We start from the raw sequence: 27837 nt of genomic DNA on the forward strand, positions 1-27837 counted from the left end.
TCATATCTGAAAATTCATATTTTCAATATAGAAATAAATTTTTTATTCAGAAATCTGGGACAGCGATGGGGGCCTCAATGGCTCCCACATATGCAAATACTTTCATGCACAAATTTGAAAAGGAATATGTACTTGATCATGCAGTATGGAGAAATTATATAAAAATGTGGGTCAGATTCATAGATGATATCTTTGGAATATGGAATGGCCCAGAGGAATCTTTTAATGATTTTTTTACCGATCTCAATAACATTGATCAACGTATACAATTCACAAAAGAAACTTCAAGAACACAAATTCACTTCCTAGATGTAGAAATACGTATTCACAACAATAAATTTTTGACCGGCATCTACAGAAAAGAAACAGATCGAAATAATTTACTTCATCGACTAAGTTTTCACCAACCGAGTCTAATTAGAAATTTGCCCTTCAGTCAAATGATGAGAGTAAAAAGGATTGTCAATGACCCAAGAACATGTGTGGTAGAAATTGAGAACATGGGGAGGAGGTTTGAAGCAAGAGGGTATAAACCAGCGGAGATAGAATCTGCTAAAGAACGAGTGATGGAATCTACAGTAAGTGGCACAAGGAGAGAAAAGAAGGAATCAAATATTGTATATGTGTCATGTTACTCAGTACAAAGCAACAAGATAAAGAGTGTAATTAAGAAGAACTGGAGTACACTGACTAATGACATGCGAGTTGAACATTTGTTCAGGGAATTACCAACCTTTGCGTACAAGAGGAGTGCAAACTTGAGAGATAGATTGGTTAAAACAAGACCTGAAAAGAGAGCATTGGACACATTGAGAAAAGGAACATATCCCTGCTTACATTGCAGTAATTGTAATTTTATAACAAAAGGGGATACAGTTGATCACCCTCGTACAGGTGAAAAAATAAAACTTAAGGGATATGCAACATGTGATACTTTGAACATAGTATACAGTATTAAATGTCCGTGTGGTATATACTATGTTGGACAATCTAAGAGACCTGGTAAGTTGCGATGGAACGAACATAGATCGTGTATTCGGAATAACAATCCGAATTCGGCAGTAGCCAGACATTGGAACACAATGAAGCATAACATCAGCCAGATGAGGATTCAAGTCTTGGAAGTCATTAGACAGAACAACGCACATGAGGATTTGGGAAGAAGATTGAATCAACAGGAATCGTTTTGGATCGACCGGCTTGACTCCCTGAGACCAGGGGGCATTAATGAGGAGTTCAATTTTATGTGTTTTCTATGATGAAAAATATGTGTGCTACATAAGAAAGATTTGTTAAATGTAAAGAAAAATCATGACTGATAAAAATGCTGGATTTTATGTGCTGTGGAACTTAAGGTAGTTTAACACTACTTAATAATGGAGCCAATTGCAATAATGTGTCTAATGTTGGAGTTCACAGTATATCCCGCAGGGGTTAATTTCCCTGTGGGACGTAAGGCAGCTAACCACTGCCTAACAGTGAGCTCAGTGAAATAATAGACAGTGTTGAAAAGACACATTCGCGCATGCGCAGAGGAGATTAGTGAAACGCATCACGGCATTGCACGCAGCGGCGCGCATGCGCGGGAATGAGTAGTGTTGATAAATGCTAGTAAAAGTGGCGGCAGCTTTTTTTGAATAGCAGTCGAGTACGGAGAGTAGGAGAGTAGAGGTAAGCACAACGGAAGAGGAGGTTAAGTGGGAATACTGAAGGAGGGGGACCACAGATATGGAAGTAGTTATATACACATATATATAAATATCTGTTTCAGAGGATACGCGCTAGATAAGGATACCGGCAACAGAGGTGAATATATACTCTGGGGACGAAAAGCCAAACAGGTAGAAAAGCGTTAAGTAAATTATGATATTATATTGTGAAATAAGGTTTAACAATGATCTATAATGGATGTTTTTGTATATTTTTTTGACTTGTTACATTGATGTGAACGCCATGATGGAACACAACTTTAATCTGGTATGTGCATGCATTTACTTTACGATTTCACGTTTGGGTGAATCATTGGGAATGGGTCATGGTGTTGTAAATATCATTGATTGATAACAAATAGTGTTGATAGCCCTGATGATGGACGGATGTCCGAAATGCATTGGCAATAATTTTGAAACACTGATTGGTTAGGAATAAATAAACAATTGAACTATTGGAAATATTATAACAAAAATGGTGGATTACTTAATGAAGAAATACAAATTACTAATGAGAATGAATTGAAACCCGTTGAGGGGAGTGAGAGCGAGCTCACCCAGGGTTGGAAGTTGTTCAGCCCTATTGTATGAAAATATTCAAATGTATCATTAAAACTGTACTTCGTATGTCTGGTGATGAAAATGTACATACTTCCCCTCCTCGCAGGTTGTCACATCTCAGAGTGGAGAACATTCTCAGAAACTTCAGATTAGATACCATTTTCCAGTCCTCCTCTCGATCTGCACTGAGGGAGATATGTCTCAGTTTAGTTTTCTGGACGCTAAAACTGGATTGCGACAGCATATTAGCCAGTCACCACCTCTGAGCTAACTTACAACCTTCAGAATACCACGTATACCCTTTACAAAAGCATGCCCTTGCAAATTCCCCCATTAAAATCTTCATAAAAAAGGTACCACTGATCTTGCTTGGGTTTCCCCTGTTGGCATTCCAAGTTCAAGTCTCAATGCGCTGTTTGGTGTGCTTAGCTGGAGGCAAAGCCCTTTTTGGGCATTTGATTCTGTTAAGCCTCCAACCTTGCACATTTCGAGTACCCCCAGATTTCGTTCCCTTATAACCAAATAGTCCCTAACTTGATTTGGTACCTCTACCATTGTTGCAAAATACAACCCCCAAATGTATAATAGAACATTAAACGTCCCCCCAAGCCTTATCATAGCTTTCTTACATAACATATCAAGAGGTTTCGACCACTTGCCATTTTTTTCAAACAGAACACCCAAATAACTAAAACAATCCACCGCCTCAATCTTTGTACCTTCTAAGACGCAAGGGTAGGTACATTTTCCCCCCACTTCCAAAAACCATGATTTTAGTTTTTTCCATATTCAATTTCAACTTATTACTGTTGAAATAGTTTACTGTGTATTTTAAGCTTTGTTTCAGACCCCTAGGTGTCTGGTCAATTAAAACTACATCCTCTTCTTATAATAATGATTCAAAAGGAACCGTTCCTACGGTCGAATTTAAGACTTTACACCCATATAATTTTAGCAATAGAACACAGCTTAGAGAACCAGAAAGGTAGAGCAATGAATACTATACTTCGTCTCACCCCTAGAAAGGTTTGACACAAGGATCTCAAAGGAAGCTAAGAAATCTATACGGAAGGAAGAAAAAAAGGAAGAAAAAAATCATACAGCAACTCCACAAACTGCCAATGGTAAAGTTCATGATCTACTGAATAATTCCAGTAACTTGGCTGAAGTGCTTTTAGATTCTGATTCAGAAATGTTCATAACAGTGTATTAATCACATGTCTACGTGATAAAAGAACAAACAGTCTCTTCCAAAGGGAATATCTCAAAAAGTATTGCAAGTTTCAGTACTGAGAACGATGGCCACTAGCAGCCAATCAATCTATGCATCCAAATATTTATCAATTTCACCTGGTAGCAAGAACACACTCATTCATCTTCAACACACATGTATTACAAATTAGATTCAATTGCTGCCACTCAGACCACTCCTTGTGCACACTACCATGATAAACAGTTAAATTGGACGTGCGGTCTTGAATGTTCCGTACAATTCGATGAAAATGTAACTATTCAGGGAGGAAAGGGCAGCCTGAAATAAATTAGTTTTTAGAGCACAACGAAAGGCCTGCTGGTCTTTCGAGACTCGAAGGTTGGGTTGGATAGCATTCCATAGTTTTTAAAAGCCGCATTTGAAAAGAGCATCCGTCTACCCTCTCTAACCAGTAACAAGTCACAGGGAGGAGGCATGTGTCTTGGGAGCAGAGCGTTTGTGTCGGCAGGTAAGGATGGAATTTGTCCTGCAAGTATGCAGTCCTTTGCCATAGAAGTCCCGATGGGTGATGCACAGAGATTTGAACAACACCCATAGCCATTGAAGTGAAGAACTGGCAAAATGTGGGAACCATAAGGACTATCCGTACAGATTTGGGTGATAGATTCTGATGAAGATGTAGGCGGCAAAAAATATAGAGCGGTTGAGCAAGAAATAAACAGTTACAATAGTCCAGCAGGCTCTGAATAAGAGAGGCCACCACGAGAGGACATAGCTGAGAAGGAAGAACTGGCAGAACTTCACGATGGACCCTCAGTTGAAAAAAGTCTGTCTTGCAGATGGCGCAGACCTGTGCTGAGGTAGAGAGAGATGACAGGAACATGAACCTAGGTTCTTCACCTCTGACACAGGTAAAGGATAAGAGCCAAGCTCAGAAGGCCAGAAAGAAGAAGACCAGGCTAGAGCCGAAGAGGACAGAGTAGGGTGCAGGACGTGAGAGGTCAAACCACCAGTACCTCTGTCTTGTCTCCATTTAACTTCAGGCAATTGCAGCCCATCCAGCTGCTTACAGGAAACCCCTTAGCTGGGATGCTGTGCCTGTCTGAGCAGAATCCAGCCAGATGATGATTTGAGTGTCATCAGCATAGGAGTAACACCTGAAGCCATCGGAATGCATGAGCAGAACAAGAGGCTGAATATAGATGTTAAACAAAGCAGGAGACAAGGCAGAGCCCTGGGGGACAGCACAGGAAAGTGAAATGGAGTCAGAGGAGAAATAAGAAAGAGTTAGTGTCTGCTCCTGTCAGTAAAGAAGGGTGTGATCCAGGAGAGGTCTTGTCCAGCAAGGTCGGCCAGGGAGATGCAGCTCAGCAGCACCAAATGGTCCACATAGTCAAATGCAGCTGACAGATCTAAAGGAATCAGCGACCCATCCCACCCCTTGCCCATTGGGTCAGGTCATTAAAGACCAAAACAAGTACGATCACTGTACCTACACCAAGGTGGAAGACAGACCGGAAAGAACATAGAAATGTAGAGTGTCCATAAAAGAATTGAGCAGAGGAGAAATCAGTGATTCAAACATCTTCATAAAGAAGGGAAGGAGTGAGATGGGACGGCAATTAGCAGGCACAGAGGGCTCTAGAGATGGCTTTTTTTATTAGGGGGATGGAGGCGAAGGTATCCTTCGACTCCACTGGGATTACACTCAAGGAGCAGAAGCAATTGACTGCCTGTCTGATCCATACAATAATGTATGGCATAATTTCCTTGAGCGTCCCTAAGGGAATTACATCAGAAGGACATGAAGATTTGAGCTGCATAGTGGCTGCCAGAATATCATTGGTGCAGAAGTTTGCAAAGGCAGACCATTGCTCTGCATAGGTCGCAGTAGAAGCTGACTGCCCTGGTATACCATTGTTAATGTGTGCAGAGATAGATTCCATTTATGGTTCAGCTTTTCAGCCAATGGGAAAAGGTGCAAATACTCAGCCACAACTTCTTATCAACAATAAAAGTGACATTGAATGAAAGGATATGGAAGCAAAACGTTTAGAAGAAAAATCAACATAAAGAAATTGTAATCGCCAGAATTTATGAAAGCGAGGTGAAAATGGGCCGAATTATTGATGAAAAGCCTTAAGAGGATACTTTCCATGCTGGGGTTGCAAGTTACGATTCACAAACTAATTCGATGATCACTCTAATTGGATTTTTGAGGGGCAGAATGCAATTATGAACCAGAACTTGATCAAATGCACCCTTTCTTTTGGGGGTTAGTGGGTACATCACCATGCTTTGCTAGTGAGAAGAACAAATAATGTTTCAATCACAATGTGATGGTAAATTGAAGTATGAAATGCTGAAAGGCATGCCAAGTTAAATGTTTGACTAATACAATTGTTCCAGGTCCCTTACTAGGCGAGATGAATTGCTTCTCAACACAAGATTCTTTTTGGTGGCAGAAAAGCAAATCCCTGCAATAGATACTATAATACAGGAGGGAACCCAGGTGCTAGAGAGGCTGCATGATACCAAACATTCAGGTAGAAAACATCTTCTCTTGCAAAAGCTGGGCAGCAGGCAGGATAATATGTAATATTTATGATTTAACATAGAAAAGAAGAATCATCTTATTTTTTCTACCTCTTTGGCACAAACACAGAGTCTATTTCCTGAACAAGGAAATCAGCGTATGTGAAATCTGGTGTAGATTTTCTTATACCCTCAGACTCCGGTTATGGAATAACAGTTGGAAAACGGGGTTGGGACTTGAGCTCAGAGTTACATTTTGCTGTGGATGTGCCTCATAGTTTTTATATATTTCGGACCCTTGGAACTCCTTTGATTTTACAAGAAACACATATCCTGCTAGAAGTCTAGTAAGTGTTGCCTTTGTCTTCCCACATACATTGCATACGATGAATGCGTGAGACAGAGACCCTAACAACTACACTTCCCTTGTGTCAATTACGCACAAGACAGTACAAGATATATGGGGAGCAGAATATGCAACTTCAGGTGAACCCACTATCAGTGATAAATGAGTCCATATTTATTGTCTCCTAATGCACTGTATTTGAGAGGTTTATACGGTCATATTAAGACATAGGGTCTCATTACGAGTCAGTCGGTCCGGAAATAATGGTGGCAGTAAACCCGCTGCCACCGTTGTTTCCGGACCGGCTGATCTCGAGTTCGGCAGGCGGGAGGTGTCATTCCCGCCAGGTCTGCCCTGGTGGGTTTAACACCACACACCTGCAGGCGGACGTGGAAACAACAGCACCATTACAGCATGGTGCTGGTGTTTCCTCTTCCCCATTCCCATGGAGTCCTATAGGACTCCATGGGAATGGGGATTTACCAAATTCTGCCTCCGGAATTACCCGGTCACCGGGGTTGTAATGCCCCGGTGATTCCGGGAATCACGGAGGGGGAATGGTAATACGAGTCCGGCGGTAACCTGCCAGTTTTTCTGGCTCGGTTACCGCCGGACTCGTAATGAGGCCCATAGACTTAAAACATTTGCCCAATGGACTGTTTAAAATCCCAAAGAAGAAATGTAATAATTTCACGAATGGCTGACCCAGTACATTGCTTACACCAATCCACTGGGAGATTCATGCATTCTAGTTCTCAGATTCCCCTTCAGAATTCATAGCAAAATGTCCCGATGCAGCACTGGAAATACATGCAAAGGGAGCATACCGTTATTAGAACACTACAACTTTACGTCTCAACCAAAGGATGATAGCTTCTTTTGGTCCATGAGCTATGAGTCTAGAGATGATTCGTGGTATTCTGTAGCAATAGAAACATATTATTGGATCCAGATTGGAAGGCCCAGTAGTTAATGTTCTGGGAAAGGAAAGACAGTGAATAAAATATCCTTTATGGTGCAGGCCCATAATAGATGATTCAGGTATGCCTGCATCACGAATACTACTAACGTCCAATGAATGTAACATAGGAGGTCTTTTTGGAAGTGTGTGACCTTACAGAGCCTGTGACACTCATGCAACTTCACAGATATTTGCAAAATCTAGTGGCAAAGTATACAAGTTCATGTCTAGGCATACAAAATGAAGATATATTATAGGAATCATAGGTTTTGCCCAGTAACTGAACTGCATTCATGCATAGCTACATGGCGATAGAAGCATAGATACAAACATTTCAAGGAACATGCAATGCCTTCCTATACCTGGTAAGAAGCTATTGCAGAAAAACAGCATATGACCATATCAAAGCGAGAAGCTTCACTACAGCAGATGGCAATAACATTGTCACCGAACAAGGCATCTACTTCCTGAGGAATGTTATAATCAACTTGATTGGCACAATGCATCACCTAGCCATGATGAAAAAGATAGCCCACCAGGCTACTGAAAATATTCAAAAAGTGACTGGCTTGCTAGACAGACAGTAAAGAGCTGTTTCAGACTGGACCTGACTGGCATTTGCCATTCAGATGAGGGAACCAAATTTGTCTACACAAGCAGAAAGGCAAGCCTTTTCTGAAACAACATACATAATGTTGATTATACCAAATATTTAGTCCACATCAGCTTGTGTTACACATGTGACATTTTGGACAAATCCATGGATTTTGAACATTCCATTGACTAGATATTCCCATTATGCTCTGTCAAGCGCTACAGTTCTGGGACACTACACAAGGAAAAAGACATTGCATTAAGACTTGCCAAGAAGTAGCCAACAAACAGTTCAGCCATTCATCAGTATGCCCCTAAAGACTTTGTAGGAACACTTCAAGTGAAGTGTAAATAAATCACAAGAGTACAGCCCTATGAACTGTCTTCAAAATCTACAGTCTGCACCATTAGTTCTGTTAACATTGAGACTTTTGATAGCAGATCATATTTGTTAACTAATATTTCCTAAATCACTCTATTCAGTGCAATTTGCTGCATTGAGCCTGTGGGAATAATAAATGTCACATATTTGTTCTTGTAACTACTCCACCATTTAGAATAATGCCTCATGGCAATTTTTAACCGTCCTACTCGCATACCATTGGCCAACCATCTGTATCATCTAGGAATGCAGTGCCATCACCATGGGCTTTACTCACCACCAACTTGAAACCAGGTACTATGTAATCTTTCTGCTTACAGGTTCCAAACTAAACACATCTAATCATGGAGTCTTGACTAGAGAGGCCACTGCATGGATTCTGAACTAAACACACTCTGCCCTGCTTTGATATGTCCCTGCCTAGAAGATGGAAGACCTCCTAATCGTTTTTTCTGCATGGCAGTTGTTGTCTTTCCTTTCTTCGAGCCCTTCTCCCAAATTCACAGATGTCATTGATTATATCTTCCTTTAGCATTTTTGTCTGCATATGGGGGTGTCATGAATATGTCAATAGTTTTATGACAACAGCTTGTAGCTGAAGTCAAGATACTATTGTGATTAACATATGTTGCAGACACAAAAACACACACATACACACACGCACAATGACTGTTTTCCAAATGCACACGTGAGAGCAGCTTTGAAAGTCCTATTTAGTTTAAAATACGTTTAACATCGACAATGCATTCATTGATAATTGCACAGGGCTAAAAAATGATACAATGTACTATTTTATGTTCTGTACAAACCGTGTTTGTGACCGTCTCTACATTACTGTGCATATACTATTCAAAATGTGAAATGCGTCCTAGAATTAGAAGTCTGGTTTATGCTAAAATAACATTCTACTATAAAAAAAAAATAATCTTTCTTTCGCTGCTTAAGCTGTTCTCATGCAATAGAACAGAGTATTAATGGTTTATAGGTACAGTTCTGTAATTGCAAAACATAATTTGAGTAATTAGCAAAATTGTATGATTTAACATTGCAGAGGAAAACCTGAGTAATGCTAACATGATGCATTCGCTTGGATATATAGGACCTGCTTCATTAAATATTTGTCCATGCCAACTATCTTTTTGCCATGCAAAGTCACTTTGCACGTCAAAAATACACTTTGCAATGCTCCATGAATCAGGGTGTTAGTTTGTAGTGCAAAGTCACTTTGCACCAGTGAAAGGTACTTTTCACCAGGAAAAATATTCATGAATCAGATGCACAAAGTGTAATTTTCCTTTTTACTATTTCGAACACATGTGCATATGAAGTCATAGGATGAAGGTTAATACTCCAATGAATACATACATTTGCAATTAAACCATGCCAAACACACGCGTTTCTTTAAAACCGTTCCGCACATCTTAAAAAATAGTCTTTTTTTAAGCGCAAGATGAAAAGTACAGCAATGATTGTTTAGTCTTCAGCCTAGCTGGTCAAAGGGATGAGCTATTGTTCTATATATGCAGTTATTAAAAAAAAAACGTAACATGTGAAATTATAGGCGTGTGCAGATGGGCAGTTAAAGAGATAAAAACCAAATTGAACATCATGACACAGCAGAAAAAGGATTTGTTGTTAAAAGACATGTGATACTGGCCACCAGGGGGCGCACGGATGAAGACCTTCCTCGTGTGAGCTCCGTCTCACGGTCCCCCAAAAGTGCCCTGAGCCCCCACTTTTGGCCCCCCAACCTGCTAAACATCGACGGCCCAAGCTTGCTGACCCTGGCCCCCACCCAGTTGATGAAACTCCGGTGAAAATCGGAGCGTTTTTGGTGGAGAAAGGAGCTCCGGCCCGAACTTCCCTTCAGGGCCTCCTACGCGGCACCCCTGCGTCGGAGACCAGCGACGCCGTTGAGCCCTGTTCCGGCTCCCCACCCTGGCTCCCTCAGCGACGACCCGCCTGGATTTCGAGGAACGGGAGAGCCCTCGACGAGCGGCGACCGCTCCCCTCGTGGAATCGGAAGCGACCCACCTTGAATGCAGACCCACGCTGGTGAGTCCCACACGCCTTTAGTACGCGGAACTAAGCGCGGCTCCCTGTTGCACGTTCCTTGGAGCGTGTTGCGGCCCGCTTCTATTACGACCCGCCCAGGCAAACAGTGCAGCGCGGACGGCACGGATCAGGCTTATAGTTGCCCACGGCTCGCGTTTTGGCCCGCCGTGAGCCACTACTGAACCGTGCGGCCCACTTCAAGCGGGAGGGTAGGGCCCCTGACCCCAGGGCGTGTGCCTCCTCCCACCCCAATACCTCGGACCCCCGAGACACCAGTGACATTGCCCCGCGGAAGACCAGGGGACCACAACGCGCCGACCCCCACGCTGCTGACTCCCCACATGCGGCAAAGACTCCCCTAACCAACCAGAGTCTCGGCTCCCCTGTATCGTGACCCGAAAGGCACGGAAATTATTGAATACCTTTCTTGCATACACAGTCGCGGGGAAACAACTCAAACTTATCGAAGAGCTATAAATAACAACAGCTCCTCAGAGGGTATGGCCCCCTGACACACCCGGCCCCAGCCGAGAAGTGAAGAAAAGAAGAACAGGGAACAGGGGCGTGTGCCTCCTCAGAGTACTCCGGCAACTCCATGAATCGACGTGTAGGGAGCGGGTCCACAGGCGCATGAACGCTCGACGGAAACTTGCTGCCTTTGCTTACATTGGGCCCAAAATGGCTGCATCTCCCACTATTGATAAAGAAACTGCCGCTACGAAGGGTGATATAGCGGACTTATTAGCAGAAATAAGAAACATGGGGGCCAACATTGGAGGGAAAATTGATAAGCTCACACAACGCCTGGACAGTATGGAAGGCAGGGTCGAAGGAGTCGAAAATAAACAGGCCTCTATTGATATCCACGAAACACAGCTAGACAACAGAATCACAGACTTGGAACGAAGGGAACAGGAAATTAAACTCAAGATGGATGACTTGGAAAACCGTGAAAGAAGAAACAACCTGCGCTTCTTTGGGATTCCAGAGAAAGAAGGGGAAACGGAGGAGGACCTGAAATCAACTCTCCACGACATCATCAAGCTTCTCGTCGCAGACGATAATATAGACGAGCCCAAAATGGAGCGCATCCACAGAGCTGGAGGCCCATCTGGAGGCCCACGATCAGTGTTGGCCAGGTTTCACCGTTACCAGGACAAGACGAGAGTGTTGGAGAAGGCGAGGAGTGGAGGTGCTATTACCCTCTGCGGGGCCCAAATATCCATTTTCCAGGACCTCTCGTCTTTGACTCTAGCTTTACGGAAAATGTGCAAACCACTTACTATCTGGCTTAAGAGTCGGGACACACGCTACAGGTGGGGATACCCCTTCTCCCTCTCCTTCGAGCACGAGGGCACACGAATCAGACTAAACTCGGAACAAGAAATCAAAACTTGCATCTTCGAACTACTGGGCCCGCAGGGACACAAGGATAATCGCGGCCAACCATCTAGAAGCCAAGAGGAATGGCAAGTGCAGGGCCCGAAACGAAGGAAGGTGAAAGGCTCGAGGAAATACCGCAGGGAAAATGGCCCGTCAGAAGGAGCCAGCTGACTCCGAACAAGTGTAACGCACCTATATTGACTTAATCTTTGATGTGAAGACTTCGAAATTATGTGCTTTAGAATTGGTTCTGAATCTTCTGCCTATATAACACTGCACTGATTACTGTTGGGGGGGATAAAGGGGGCTCATTGGATATTACTAATGTTTATGCGATACGGGGACCGTGAAGTAACGGTCTCCTCTAGTGGTTCGATCTCGGACCAGTGGTCACAACTGGGCTCGATCGAACGCCATCGAACTTGGGGGGGGGGGGGTGGTGGGTGGGAAACCGGGAAGAGACTCAGAGCAGAACCAAGGGAGCACTTGAAAGTCTTAGAAGGGGAAATGCTGGCACGGTCGTCAAAACCCCAGGGCTTGAAGTTACAGCGATCACCAGGTCCACACGAGCACTCAAAATGTTGCTATACTGACCGCTGAACCATACAATAGGGGTACCATAAGGGTGGGAACGCTTAACGTTAAAGGTCTTAATTCCCCCACTAAAAGATCACTCCTTGCTAGAGAATTTCGGAGGTCAAACATGGATATACTCTTTGTGCAGGAGACCAAGTACATAAGGGGGGAGGAGAGGACGACCCTGGGAAAAAGAACTGGGTTGGAATTTTGGGGCTCAGGACCCCTGAGGAAAGGAGGAGTGGGAATACTCATTAGAAGGGGGCTAGATTTCAAGGTCTCGAAAACCTGGTCCGATGTAGAGGGTCGGGCTCTTCTAGTGTCAGGGACCGTTGGTGGGCTGTCCATCTCGATTGCCACAATTTACTCCCCTAATGTGGGACAACTCCGATTTCTATCCAAGACAATCCCCAAAATAATGCTAGAGGCAACAGGTCACGTCATCATTGGCGGTGACTTTAACATATGGGCTGACCCAGATCTTGATTGGCACCCTGGTAACCCGGAAAGACGCGAGACAGGCAGAGGGGACCACACTCAATTCAAAACAATGATGGACTTGTATGGCTTGCTTGATGTGTGGCGCTGCATGCACCCGATGGAGAAAGAATACACCTTCTTTTCGGCCCCGCACAACACGTTCACTAGGATAGACTACCTGTACTCCTCCAGTGACTTATTTGACACGGCCATACACTCACAAATCGCGACCATCTCATGGTCCGACCACGACATGGTATCCGTTGATTTAGTATGGGATTCCTTGCCCGTTAGATGCGGACAATGGAGATGTAACGAGACGCTATGGAAAGATCCTGTCTTTAAAATAGAGATGGAAACTGAAATTGAGGAATATTTCCGAACGAATGATACAGGGGAAATCTCGAAACAAGGGGTTTGGGAGGCTGGGAAGGCAATGTGGAGGGGAATCCTCATGCGGGAGGGTGCAAAGAAAAAAAGAGAGAGGGCCCTAATTGAAAACAGAATCCGTGCAGAAATCATCCAACTGGAAAGTGATGCGAAGAAGGGGGACACTGTTGACCCTGAAAAAGTTCTAGAGGCAAGGAAAAAAAGGGAAGAGCTACGCCTCCTGGAACATGAGCAAATAGCCCGTAAACTTCTCCTCTTGAAACAAAAGTTTTATGAGAAAGGGGACAAGGCTGACGCGCTATTAGCGGTTAGACTCCGCGCTCAAAGGGCGGAACGCAGGGTTCAGGAGATACTAGAGGAGGAATCGGGTGTGGGAACTCTTCGACCTACCATTCCGGAATCCTTTGCGGATTTCTATGAGACCCTGTACACCCCTGAAGATGACCCACAGACCTCCAACATTCGATCCTACTTGGACGACGTTGCCATGCCCAAATTGAAAAGAACCGAATCAGATACGCTTGATGCCCCCATAACGGGAGAGGAGATCCAAGAGGCTATTAAGCGACTTACATTAGGCAAATCCCCGGGGGAGGACGGGTATACAGCAGGTTTTTACAAAACGTTTGCCCCGCAACTTACACCCTTCCTAGTTGACTTATTCAATCGAATTTTAGAAACAGGAAATCCTCCAGACTCATTTGTCAAAGCACTCATAGCAGTTATCCCGAAGGAGGGAAAAGATCCCACGAAATGTGGATCATATCGCCCCATCTCCCTATTAAATATAGATGCCAAAATATATTCCAGGGTTCTCGCAGCTAGGATTGAATCCCTTATGCCCCGCCTTATCCACCCCGACCAGGTGGGCTTTATAATCGGCCGTCAAGGCGCAGATACCATGCGCAAGATGCTACACTTGGTGCACGCCTCACACAACCTAAATACTGACCCGGCATTGCTTTCCATTGATGCTGAAAAAGCGTTTGACAGGGTGAACTGGGATTTCTTAATGGAAGTCCTCCAAAATATCGGGCTAGGTCCCAACCTTAGGAGGGGAATTAAAGCGATATACTCGTCCCCCATCGCCTCGGTATTCGTTAACGGGGAGTACTCCAGGTGGTTCCGACTAAAACGAGGCACTAGACAGGGATGCCCCCTCTCAGCTATTTTATTCGCTTTGTCACTTGAACCGCTTGCACACAAGATCAGAGAGGATGAAACCATAGAAGGGATCCATCTAGGAGACACTGAATATAAACTCGCCCTGTATGCGGATGATATCCTTTTACATGTGGTTAATCCTGAGAAATCAGTCCCCCAAGCCATCCTCCTCTTGGAGGAATACGGTCGCCTATCGGGCTTCAAGATCAACTGCTCTAAAACCACGCTCTTCCCCCTTCAGGGCGACGCTGAGGCGAATACTGTGAAATACTCCTCCTTGGGTTTGACGATTGAACACGACAAGATGCTATACCTCGGGGTACACATAACGAAACAGTTAGATTCCCTGTATGAGGCAAATTTCCCACAACTTCTTACTAAGCTCCGCGCAGATCTCGCCAGGTGGGATAAACTGACGATCTCATGGCTTGGCCGCCTCAACGCCGTCAAAATGACCTCCCTCCCGAGGTTTCTTTATCCCTTTCAAATGCTACCAATTAAAATACCGGATCAATACTTTAATGAGGTGAAGAGGGAAATTCTAAAATTCCTCTGGAGGGGCAAAAGAGCCAGGATAGCCTACTCTATATTAACGCTCCCCAAAGACAAAGGCGGGGTGGGACTCCCTGATCTCCGGAAATACTATGCTGCTGCTCAGCTACGTCTGTTTGTCCCCCATTTACGTAATCACAAAGAACCACAATGGGTAGCGATGGATAATCATTACTTGACCCCAGCAACACTTGGGGAATGGTTATGGGCCCCGCGAAACCGAGTATTGGGGAGAACGAGAAACCACCCGCTTTTTGTTGCCATATGGGATATATGGCGAGACAGTTCGGAGATGACGGGAATCACGACGTGGCCGTCCCCATTAAGCCATCTATGGTCCCCGGGCATCAATAACTATATCCCCAATGTCGAACGGTTTCAGACATGGTTTGAAGCGGGACTAGAAAGAGTGGGGCAGCTCCTTCGCAGTGACTCATTTATCACCCTCCCAGAGTTAACAGAAGCTCTAGATATTGGAGTCCTCTCCACCTTCCAATATTTACAAATTAAAGGGGTATTGACCAAATCCGAGTGGAAAGAAAAATTGAGTAGAGACCTCACCCCTTTCGAAAAAATCTTAGACTCCAAGACGACCAGGAAGAATCTGATTTCCCTCATGTACACCTTACTTTTGACCGCAGGTGGTAAATCCTCACACACACTCAAACGGCGATGGGAGATCGATATGAAGATCGATATAGATGATGACGAATGGGACAAAATGTGTGCCATGGCGACACGTACCTCCATATCATGTCAATATAAACTCCACTCCATAAAACTCTTACATCGCTGGCAATATGATCCGTATAGATTATCCAAGATGTACCAATCCTCCTCCCCCACCTGTTGGCGCGAATGTGGGCAGGTTGCAGACTACTGGCACATGTGGTGGGAGTGCCCCAAGATCAAGATCTTTTGGGATGAGGTCCTGGGATGGATCAGGCACATTGATGGGATTTACAGGATAGCAGAGCCGCGCTTAGTCTTGTTTAGCCTCGAGAAAACTGAAGACGAATGGACAAATGTCCGAGGCCTGACCCCCTATTTATTGCTCGCGGCCCGAGCTTTACTTGCCACCAAATGGAAATCCCCCACGACCCCGTCCAAACAAGAGTGGATCAATGTGGTGCTGAACATATGCACCATGGAAAAAATCACTGCATCCATCCACAGTAGAGCAACACAATCCGAGCTCATATGGTCGGACTTTCTGAGAGCACACACGTCTATCGAAGACCCAACTTCAGACGCGGACGACCCCCCGTCATGAATGAAATAAAACACGTTTCTTGGAAAGTACACATTGACTCTCACCCCCATGGAATACACCTTCCCCTCTCCAATACATAAGCACTGCCCGAAGGTCTCAGGCGCTCCTCCCACATGTCGAACCCCTAAAACATACCATACACAACTGAAACTTCACCCTTCTTGACGACCACAGCAACATAACACCTTATTCCCTAAAAGACTTATCTCTCTTTCTCGGGGCAGGGGAGGGGGGACGGGAAAATTGTTAATGTTTGAAAGAATGTTCTATAATCGGATTTCATTTATGCCTTTTTCTTTCTATTATCATTTTCTGTATGTGCACGCTCACAGTTGTACTGATCGCTGACTGATGATACTACAAGAGGCGGAACAGAATGATGATGAAAAAGCCTCATTATATTTTTTGATGTATCTGTTCCTCTGTGTTGACTTAATGAGGAGAAATGTTAACTTTGAAAACTTAATAAAATTGAATTAAAAAAAAAAAAAAAAGACATGTGATATTAGATAAGCCTCCGTCAATCTAAACTGTACTCTGTAAGGCAACAATGCTTCCTGAATATCTGCCAACAGACTTTGTGTGGGGTAGAGCTGATAGTACTGACTGGCTTGGGATTATGATACCACCTGATACTTAAATATATATTTCCAAGAGAAGAATACATCTGCATTCTGTTCTAAACTTGCCGGCATCTTAACACATTTTGGAGTCCTGAAATTCTGCATTTGGATGACAAGAATCTCCAAATTACATGGACGCTGTTCTCTCTTAAATGCAATTCTATCGTATTCTTACTCTGGTTTCCTTTGTCAGGTTGCTTCCTTGCAGATGTTACTTCGAGCTGGAATTAACACGAAGCATGTGTCCAACTGGGCGTGACGTTTTGAAGACTTAAGCCCAAAATGGCTACCAGGATTTGGAAATCCTGCGAGATTTTGAATTATCATGTGGCTACATTAAAAAAGTACAATTCTTCAGGGAAATGTAGTTTCTACTTTCCATTCTCAAACCACTTGTATCCAGTAGCCTTTGGGACTTCTACAGAATTGCTTGGACCCACAAGGGTGGACATGTCCCCACTCTTGGCTGGTCTTAGCCCTGGTACGGGTCCCAGTGCTAACAGTATATGCTAAAGTTTGCGTAAGAAATAATGCCACATTCCTCAGTGGGAATTGTCATTGGCCGAAGTTACAGGTTTAAGAAAGCACAAGTATTTCATGAGTGCTAAGGGACATTACCACATGGTAATGACCCGAGGAGGGGGCAATATTCCTATTAGAGTATTCCACACACTAAGGGTAAAATATTCTATTTAGAATCGAACAGAAACAAAAGGGAGACTTTGGAATAAAGGGCTAATACCAGCCAGTATTGGGGTTGTTAGGGAGAATTCTCCAGAATGGCTCATTTCCCTTACCTACTGAGTCCCTCAGCAGCTTTGCTGGATTTCTGGGATTTATTTTTTTCACCTTGTAAGAGTGTGAGCCTTTTTTCCCACTCTAACATGTGTTTTGCCGTGTGTGTTTAACATTTTTGTGTTCATAGACTGTTTAGCTTCACCTACTCCATAGGCATCTTAGACTCTCAGAACATGTAAAGTTGCCATTGACTTTATTAGTCTTTTTAAATTCACAGACCCAGTGCAACCTATCTTACATAGAGTACTGGAAAGGGTTAATAGTTATGCCCTTTCTTTAAGATTTGGCTGGTGGCAGTGGTATCTACCATATTTTTCCTACCGTGGTTTATTTAAATAGCCTTAGTACTGTTTTAGGCTATCTTGGTAGCCTTGAACTTAAATCTGCTGGACCCCAATTAATTTGATTTGGTTCTGGCTGGGTTTATTTGCCATTTCTTTTTGTAAAGGGCTTTCTCGTGTTTTACACTGTGCCCCAAAACAGGTTTGCTTCCTTTGTTTGCCATCCTTTGGCGGGCCTCTACACAGAAGCCCTCCTTAGGCGCCTTAATGTCTGAGGGAGACAGGATGTGAGGTAGGGTTTTAGGCCCCCTACACAGGGTTCCCTTGGAAACCCAAGTCACACTCTGGTTTGATTGGCTAGATAGCTTTCCTGCCAGGACAGCCATCCTGCTTTGTGATTGACAACCAGGCTGTGTGAATGGAGGAAAACTGCAAAAAAAGCAGGTCTCTGGGACTAGGAAGGCAGAGTCGCCACTGGATCGAGAGAACCAAAGAGAAGCTGAAAGAAGAGGACCACTAACACGACTGAACCTCCCAGTCCACCTGTATGGGTTTTAAGGAGCACACGTTTTATTTGTTGCTTTGCTCCACTGCTGGTATCTTCCCTGGGAAATGCAGGACCCTCCAGTCTTCCTACTTCGACTCAGTCCGACAGTCGCTTCAGGAACCGTGAGCCTGGAGGATCTGCCAGGAACTTCTGCCTCAGCTACAGCCTTCTTCTTCATGTAAGGCACTGTTCTAACCCGGTTGTTCGTTCCGTCCGACTGCGGTGAAAGCGTTTGAAATCTTTCACCAATCCAAGGAGTTGTCCTTCTCTACTCTTTTAAATAACTTTTCCTCCGACCAAACTCTTGGCAAAGACTTAACTGCGAACTAGTGTGAACTGTGTGATCCTCTGCAAACACTCTGAAACACTAACATTGCCCCAGGCCTCTTGATTTAAATCCTCATTGTAGCAAGCCTTTTCTAGATTGCCCTGCCTCCTTACTTGTTGGTGCTGCTTAATTTTGTATAAACTTGTCTTTCCCTCCCTTTAACTTGCTGGAGTGCCAGTTTGCTCACACTTCATTTTGAGCCTAATTTATCCAGAATTCATTGGGTGTTGTGTAAGATATTAAGAGTGTGATTTTTCTTCTGCTTTCCTTAGCGAACTGTTCTACAACTGATATGTAAATAAATGTATATTTACTCAGAAACCTGGGGCAGTGTTTGTTTGAACCATAGTAATATGCTGTCCTTTGTGTAACTGTTGATACTGCTCACTTTACTCTTGAGATAAGTCTGGCTGCTCAGCGATCACTACCACTTTACTGTGTAGTACAGGCTTGTACCAAAGGTGAATTTGTACTTGCACTTGTAGTCTTAATTGTGTGTGGTGTTCCCAAAGGGTACTACATATGATTCTGTCTTACAGTGGCCTACTGGTGCATTCTCTGCAATAGAAGAGCGGACATGTCAACATTCTAATTTGCCATATGTCAGATGACTAAGCACAAACTTTAGATCCACAGACATGTGTAAGAGAAGATTGGTATTCTAGGAATATATTGACATACATTAATATTAATATGTGGTATGTTTATTGTATGGTCATACTATTGTTTATTTTCATAATTTATCTCTAGAACAGGACACAGATTAGCTAAATAGACATCTAAGAGTATTCTTAATCTGTTCCTAATTTATGAGTATAAAAGAGACACTATATTACAAGTGTACCTGTTTATTGTCTTAGTTTTAAAGCTGTGTAGGGGTGTTTGATGACAATCATTTACACTAGGGGAACACACATTTGTTCCTAGATGTACTGTGAGAAGATACAGGAACATGTTGCTATCCAATAGTAAACCTGCCTGGTGGGCAGAGGTATCCCTTTCTCTAAAATCAGTGATCGAACTCTCTCCAGTGCATTGCTTCGGATATAGCATTATAATCTACCACACAACTTGCCATATCCTCAGGTATGTATTTTGGCTATCTCTGTGGTGAAGACATGGCTCTAGCAAAAGGAATATGATGAAAATGATGACAGATCTTTAAATCTAGATCTTATGGGGAACATGTGTTGCTTCAGGGTTTGCCATGTCTTTTAACTGTGAGATGTTTTAGGAGGTTGCTACACATATGTTGTTTAGGGGAGTGCATGCTGAGTGTTGCACGCACTATCCCTATAACTGTCTGTTTTTTCTGGTGTTCAGGTATCCCTCTCATGCAGTTTTGCTATGCACATATGTGGGTTTGCCTCATGCTGTCACGACTGTGCCACTCAAAAAGCAGCAGACACCATCCTGGACTACCTGGAGCTCGCACATCATCACCACAATTCATCCTGAACTATATCCATTCAACGTGGCTAAGCTCCAACTCCTCCAAAAGAAAGCAGCACGTGCAGCACTGGGTCTACGCTGCTCAGGCCACATCTATGCATCCCGGCGTGAAGTCCACTAGCTACTCATCGAAGACTGCATCGATTTCAAAACCCTAGCCCTTGGTCACCTTTGCAGCATATACAAAGAATCCCCTCTCTACTTGAATAACAGCATCAGCCAGATACAGCACTTGCGCTCACTATGCCCCTCAAGTAGCATCTTTCTTGTCACCACATGCTTCAAAATGTATAAAGCAGGAGGTTCAAATTTCTGTATCACAGCCCCCACTCTCTGGAACTCCCTACCTCCCAGCATCAGAAATAAACATTTTTACCACACCTTTAAGGGACTAGCGAAAACCTGTCTATTCAACAAATATACTAATGTTACTTTTTTCTTGGCCTCCCCTTGATGCATCCTTGTTTCCCCTGTACAAATGCTGGAATACCCTTGGGTTTGGGCATTTCACAAATTCTATAAATAATAAAAACAATTTCTGCTTTGCATTCCCTTTGGAAGGTATTGGAATGCCGCTATTGGATTGTGCAAACTACAGGTCCCAGAATGCACCCTTTGGTAGTTCAAGAGACTTGGCTATCCTTATTTAAGAGTTTCAGAACTACATTTTCCAATTTCCATAAGGCCTTGATGTCATATTGCTATGTCCACACCCAGTTGCTGCTTACAAGCATTCTTCAGCCATGGTCATCTCAGTACTTAAGCAATTTCCAGCAGGAGCACTTCATTCTTTCATTGAGTTCATATCCAGCCCCACTTGTTTAGAACCAAACTTTGTGGTGTGTCTTGTTTCCTGTATCTGCACCAGTTCATGTGCTCCCTGGCTTGCGGCCCTGCACTCCCTACCAGAGGCACTGTGCCTTCTGTGCCCTCTGCTCTGGAGCCATCAATTGTTAGCCTTTAATTATCCTGCTCCTCTGCCTGCAGTCATCTGCTCTCTACCTGCATTCCAGTGCCCTCTGCGCTGCAGACATGTGCTCTCTCTACCTTTAGTACTGTGACCTCTGCCCTGTAACCCTAAGGTCATGGCCTGAAACCTCTTGGACTCAGCCATCACTTCTCTTGTTTCCTGGCTCCAGTTATTATGTCAGTGCCTGTAGTTTCTGTTATCTGCCTGCAGTGTACTTGATTTGATTCTAGTCCAACATTTTACTTGTAACCAGTCTAGAGTTCAGTCCTTGTTATTCCAGTACTTAGTGTAGGTCCAGAGTTTCCTTATTCCTACTCCATAGTTCAGTTTGCTGCTATTTTGTTCCAGTCCTTAGACTCCTGTGTGCATTTTCAGTCTGCTGTACCTTTGCGTTTAGTCTCCAGTCTGTGTGCTTATATTCTTACTCTTTGTTCCCTGTCCTGAACCCTGCTTATTGTGACTTGTTCTTTCCCTGGATACTTCTTGGAAGGTTTGTGTTGCTGTTCCTGTCCTCACTTGTGTTCATAGTTTGACTGCTGGGTTTACCAGTCTGAAATCACTTTCTCTTTCCTTTGTCACATCTCAGTATTGTCCCTTGTGTCACATTCATTAGATTGAGCTGGGTCTGTTTTAAGAAGAAGTCCCTGCTCCATTCCTGCTGGATACCTACAGGTTTCAGACTGTGAATATTGTTTCCTTGTTCATTCCTTAGGGTCCAGACAGAGAAGTCGACCCGTTCTTCTCCTTTCCATGAGCATTCAGATTGAGGCACTGTATTAGGAACCTGTTCAGAAGGCTAGAGTTTTCAATAACATTCTCATCCACACTTCAGCCATTCTGTGTACACCCCAAGTAGGAACGAAATGTGCTTGTTTTAGTTATAGACCCTGCACTTTTCAGATCACTGCCTCTTTTGCTTGCCTATACTTTCATCCTAACCGTCTGTGTCTGCAGGAATCCTTTCTGTACTGTCTCTTGTATATCATCCCATCTTCAGCTTTGGAGTTTCTGATCCCCCTTAAAGGCTTTAACACATGCTTGAATGTAAAGTAAAAAGAAATGATGCAGGTCACCAGAGTAGCTTGCAGTATACATGCACAACACCTGTTAACGATTTGGAAAGCATGTTAAGGCACATACATATAGGCTGTTTGCCAACATTTCATCTAGGCCCCCCCTTTACTTGTTCTATTTCTGACTAATTTGATATGCACAATGGATACCAAATATTAGGTGGCTGACATTTTTTCTGGCTCACTGCAATCCCAGGATTTAGATGAACCTGCCTGGCAGGTGGGGTGGCTTCTTTGATCTATGACTCCTCAGGGTCTAATGTAGTGCGAAAAAGCAATGTCTTCTTCCATGATAAGCGTATCTAAGAAAATTGGCAAATATCTTGCTGAACAGGATTTTAGACTCCTTATTAAGGGGATGCATAAATAAATCAATTAATTTTCATTAATTTAAGTTTAGGCTCAATGTACTGCCGACCAAGGAGCGACTATGCGTTTGGTCCCAGTCAAATGATTCAGACCTAGTGTGTCGACTCTGTAAAACCACAAATGAAACTCTTAAGCATCTGACAATGACTTGCTCTGGGCTAGAACAAGAAAGAAAACCATCTTTGGCCCAGTAATAGAGAAATTTCTCGGCAAGATTGGTGGAGAGCCATGTTTGATGGGTCAAATAGATCTGTGTTATATGCCTTGGTCTCCTTTCTTCGCGTCACAAAAGACCACTTGGACGCAAAGCCCGCTCTTTAATTGAGGGGATGGTTGGAAATGCGCCCTGCCGACGAAAGATGTGATTTATCTATGGAACTGGATGCAAAAATATGTATTTTTTGCTGTTTGTTATTGTGTCTCTTGGTCGTTGTTTTTCTTTTTTTAAAGGTTTGAAAAAACCAAAATAAAATTAAAAAAATAAAATAAAATAATTTTCATTAAAGCATCATGTAGAGTCCAACACCATGCTGAGGTGTCAGTGTTGGCTAAGGGAATCAGGAGGAAAAACCACTCTATTTTCGTAGCCATATTTGTCTTTGGTAGAGACGAAAGATCCTGCTTCTGAGAAGAAGCATAGTCACCTTTCAAGGAAATGTGTCTACTTTGCCAGGCTCTGACAGAGAATAGTTAGCATGACTGGGCAGACACTGGCGATTTGATGTTTCACCAACATTCTTCAGCAAGAATCTCAAGATTCTTCAACACAGAGTGCATGTCTGTTGAGGGATAATTGTGTGAAGGAACTGGGAAATGTATAGGCACATGTAGTGTAATGGTTAAAGCATAATTGGCCTTGCATAAAGTATTTCACAATCATGTTTCTTCTGGGGCAGCCAAATCGAGGCCTATCACTATGCTGCTCATCTTATAGTCAGGCCTCCTCGGCTTTCACAAGTGAAAGCGAGTTGTTCTTCCCTGTGCTTCTCTGCACCTCCCTTAAGGCTCTACTGCATTCTTCACAGAGTACAACAACCATAGAAATGTGCAGGATTTTCCCAAGAGTATGCCATTCTTTGGCTCTTTCAAAGATGCTATATGATACAGAAACCAAACCTTTCTGGGGTCAGAGGATCCGATCCCTCAAGATGCTATAGTTCTAAAAAAGTTAAGGGATTTCAAATAGACTTGTCTACTTTACTTTTCAATTGCAAGTTGCTCTCTTCTCATATTTCTGAAAGGATCTAATAATTCAGGAGGTTCATGAACTGTTATACAAAGATGAAATAAATGCCCAAGATGTTATGGATCTAGAACTAATTGCCATATGAACAATGTCAGTGACCCTCAATGCCGGCACCATCCGTCCATTTTCTTAATCTTGCTACCCTCCACTCCTTCCCTAAAGTCCAGCAGGTCCCCATGTCATCAGCCTCTCACTCGTTCCTATTGGGGATGTCACCACATTTTTCTTCCCCCTACTGTGGGCAGCCTTTTTCTTTCCCTCCTCTGTACTCATTCTACTACAACATGCATGTTTGGAGGAGGTCACTGGACGAGGTCACTGTCCCCCTTATCTTCCACTCTCATTCTTCATTTATTTATTTCTGTACTTAGTTTGTGTGTTCTCCCACTGGCATTTAGACTGTAAACAGTTGCAAACAAGCACAATTATTCTTGTAAAAAATTGATATGCAGTTATCAATCCCAGTTGTATAACAATATTTCAAAACTGAAACTATCTAAAACAACCTCTATGCCTAGGCGGGTTTTGTGAACAATAGATTGTATGGTTTGTTATCCTGGGGGTATTTATGTGACTTTTCTTATCTCAAACCGCACAGATATTTTTTGCAATTTTAAAGGCACGTTACACGTTTCATTTTACTTGCACTCCTTTTAGACATTCATCAGTACCCTGGTGTTTTATGGAACTCCTTTGCCCTGTGCCAGGAATTTTGAAGGCTAAAAGTATCTGACTCATGATAATACTAGATTATGTTATTTTAATGGTGCAGATTTGAGAAGCAATTCACCATCACCCTCAAGTTGTAGTGGTCCTTATTCAAGGGTTGGGGTTCTTGGTCACCCGGGAGAAATCAGGAGTGATTCCAGTTGAGAGATTGAAGGTGTCAATTCCATATTACACATTCCAATAACTAATCTCTCCAGCTGCCAAGCACACATAGAGTTAAGCCAGAAATTAAAAGCATGCTGGATGTTTTATTAATGGTGCCGATGTCTTCCATTAAAGCAGTTATTCATGACCAGCTTTACTTCAGATTCTGGCAACACATAAACATCAGGTATTTGTCCCTTTCAATGTCAGGATTTTAATTATTTCCTTTGAATATGATGTCAGATAGATACACCATAAGGGAAGTCAAAGTGTTACAGAAGGGTTTTAGTCATGTAGTCATGGTTGCTCTTTCAAGAAAAAGTGATTAATCTAGTGGATCCATCATGTGTAGGCTTGAAACGTCAGAGAAATTTTTGATTCCATCCAGGTGTGATACAGGCTGAACTGAAGGGCAATAATGTGATCACACGTCTTTAGTGCACATGGAGGTTTTGGGGATTCTTGCAGACATCATTTCAACATGTAGATTACCAACAAATCAAGAAAGCTGCTCCTTCCAAATCCACATCAGGAACAGCCTCAGGTGAGATCAGTGCAGTGATGCAGACCAATTGGCTGAACATTGCAGTTTTGAAGTTCAGATATATTGAAACCTCACAAAAATCTAACTTCAAGGTTAGCACCTGTATTTTGTATATGTGTAAGTGCTTTCCTTTTGAGGTTGAAGGGCTGTGAAATATATAACACTGGAAGTGTATGTAACATTATTTAGGGAAGGATTGCATTTGATCAGCAGGTGTTCACCTAAAAGGAGTTCTTTCTATTTTTTCTTTGATTAGAAAGAAGAATGTAGCTGCATTTTCATTATAGCCACGGTGTTAAATTTAGCTGCATTTTCAATATAGCCACTGTGTAGAATTTAGCCTTGCTTAGAAATTTCTGCCTTTCAAATCTATCTTTTTGAATTGATCTGCCTGGAGTATAGCCACAGTGTTTAATTTTGCTGCATTTTGAGTATAGCCACTGTGTTAAATGTAGCTGCATTTTTAGTATAGCCACTGTGTTGATTTTAGCTGCCTTTATGAGCATAGTCACTGTATTACATTTAGCTGCATTGTTAAGTATAGCCACTGTGTTTAATTTAGCTAGATTTGTTGAGTATAGTCACTGTGTTGATATTAGATGGTTTTTGAGTGCAGCCAGTTTCGAATTTTGCTACATTTTTAGTATCCTCGCTGTGTTTGATTTTAGCTGCCTTTGAGTATAGCCACTGTGTTAAATCTAGCTACATTTTGAATATAGCCACTGTGTTGATTTTAGCTGTCTTTTCAAGCATAGTCACAATGTCGAATTTAGCTTTTTTATGGTATAGCCACTGTGTAGAATTCAGCATCACTTAGAAATTGCAGCTTTTCTGTGTTCAATTCAGCTGCATTTTGAGTATAGCCACATTGTTAAATTTAGCTGCATTCTCAAGAATAGCCACTGTGTTAAATTCAACTGCCTTGTGAGTTTAATTGTACTTTTGAGTATAGCCTCTGTGTATAATTTAGCCTTGCTTAGAACCCACCTCCATTTAAATCTAACTGCCTTTTCAATATAGCCATTATGTGCTGAATTTAATTGCATGTTGGGTACAGCCAATGTGTTATATTTAGCTGCATTCTGAGCATAGCCAATGTGTTAAGTTTAACTGCATTTTGAGTATAGCCAATATCTTACATTTAGCTGCATTTTTTAGTACAGCTTCTGTGTTAAATCCAGCTGTTTTTTAGTATAACCACTGTGTTATATGTAGCTGCTTTTTTAAGTCTAGCCAATGTGTTGTATTTAACTGTCTTTTTAGTATAGCCTCTGTGTAAGATTTAGACTCGCTAACACCAAGCCCGCATTTAAATCTAACTGCCTTTTGAGTGTAGCCTCTGTGCTAAATTTAGGTGCATTATGAATATAGCCAATGTGTTAAATTTAGCTGCCTTTTGAGTATAGCCTCTGTACAGAACTCATGCATGCTTTGAACGTGCCCTCTTCTAAATCTAGCTGCATTGTGATTACAGCCGTTTACAATTCAGCTGCATTCTTGAGTATAGCCACTGTGATATATTGTGTGATTTTATTAGTGACATGGGGAGTGTGGCAGCATGGAATAAGAAGTCTGATCAAGCATATTGTTTGTTATAGACTTTTATTTATAGAACAAACCTACCTATGACTAACTAGAGGGGGTTTCCCTACCTCAAACCAGCTAAAGCTCGAGCAGTTAGGATGTTTGTGCAGTCCAAATCAAAGTTCAGCATCTTAGTCTAAACTACTATTTTGAATTTAGCCACTCAGTTACATTCAGCTGCAATTTTAGTACAGCTCTGAGTTAAATTCAGCTGATTTTTTTAATATAGCCACTGTGTTGAATGTAGCTGGGCTTTGAATTTGCCACCTTCTAAATTAATCTGCATCTGCGAAACCAAGAAACCAGCCAGGACACACAGCCACGTATCACACAGCATGCTTATGGAAGATAGCTGAAGGCATGGCCACCAACCCACACACATCTGCTACCATACACTACTTTGACATTTAAAACAACACCTCTGTCATAAGAATGCAGCTATCCCCATGCCAAAAATTCAGTCTAGCTGGACACATAATGAGTCTCCTGCACTCGCATACTCTCCAGACAACCTCACAGCATCCATCCACATTCCTGCTCAACATGGATACCTTGCAGGGACTTGGTCACAACTTTGTATTGGATAAACTGTACACCTGCATTCCAAATGTGTCTTACAAATGTCCCATACCTTGGACTTTGGTCCCCCGAGGGTATTCACCTGCAGTGCTTTGAGGCCATACCAATGGGAAAAGGCACTATGCAAATGACAATTAGCTTACATTGCATTACATACGATATTGGATGGACAACATTTTGGTATTAAAATATATAAAAAAATTGGTTGGAGCTAAGTCTGAATGCCTGAATGGTCAAGCATTTTAGGAATTTCTACCATAATGCCATACAAGGGACGGGGCAGTGTTTTGTGTGAATATTCACAATGGGAAAGAGTATTGTGTACCTGGAATTGGTCTAGCATCATTGGCTGACATCTTGATCAGAGCCTGCTCCTTCACCTTTCACAATTGTGGG

Source organism: Ambystoma mexicanum, chromosome 5p, assembly GCF_040938575.1.
Source record: "Ambystoma mexicanum isolate Mex_15411 chromosome 5p, UKY_AmexF1_1, whole genome shotgun sequence".
NCBI classification, from domain to species: Eukaryota; Metazoa; Chordata; class Amphibia; order Caudata; family Ambystomatidae; genus Ambystoma; species Ambystoma mexicanum.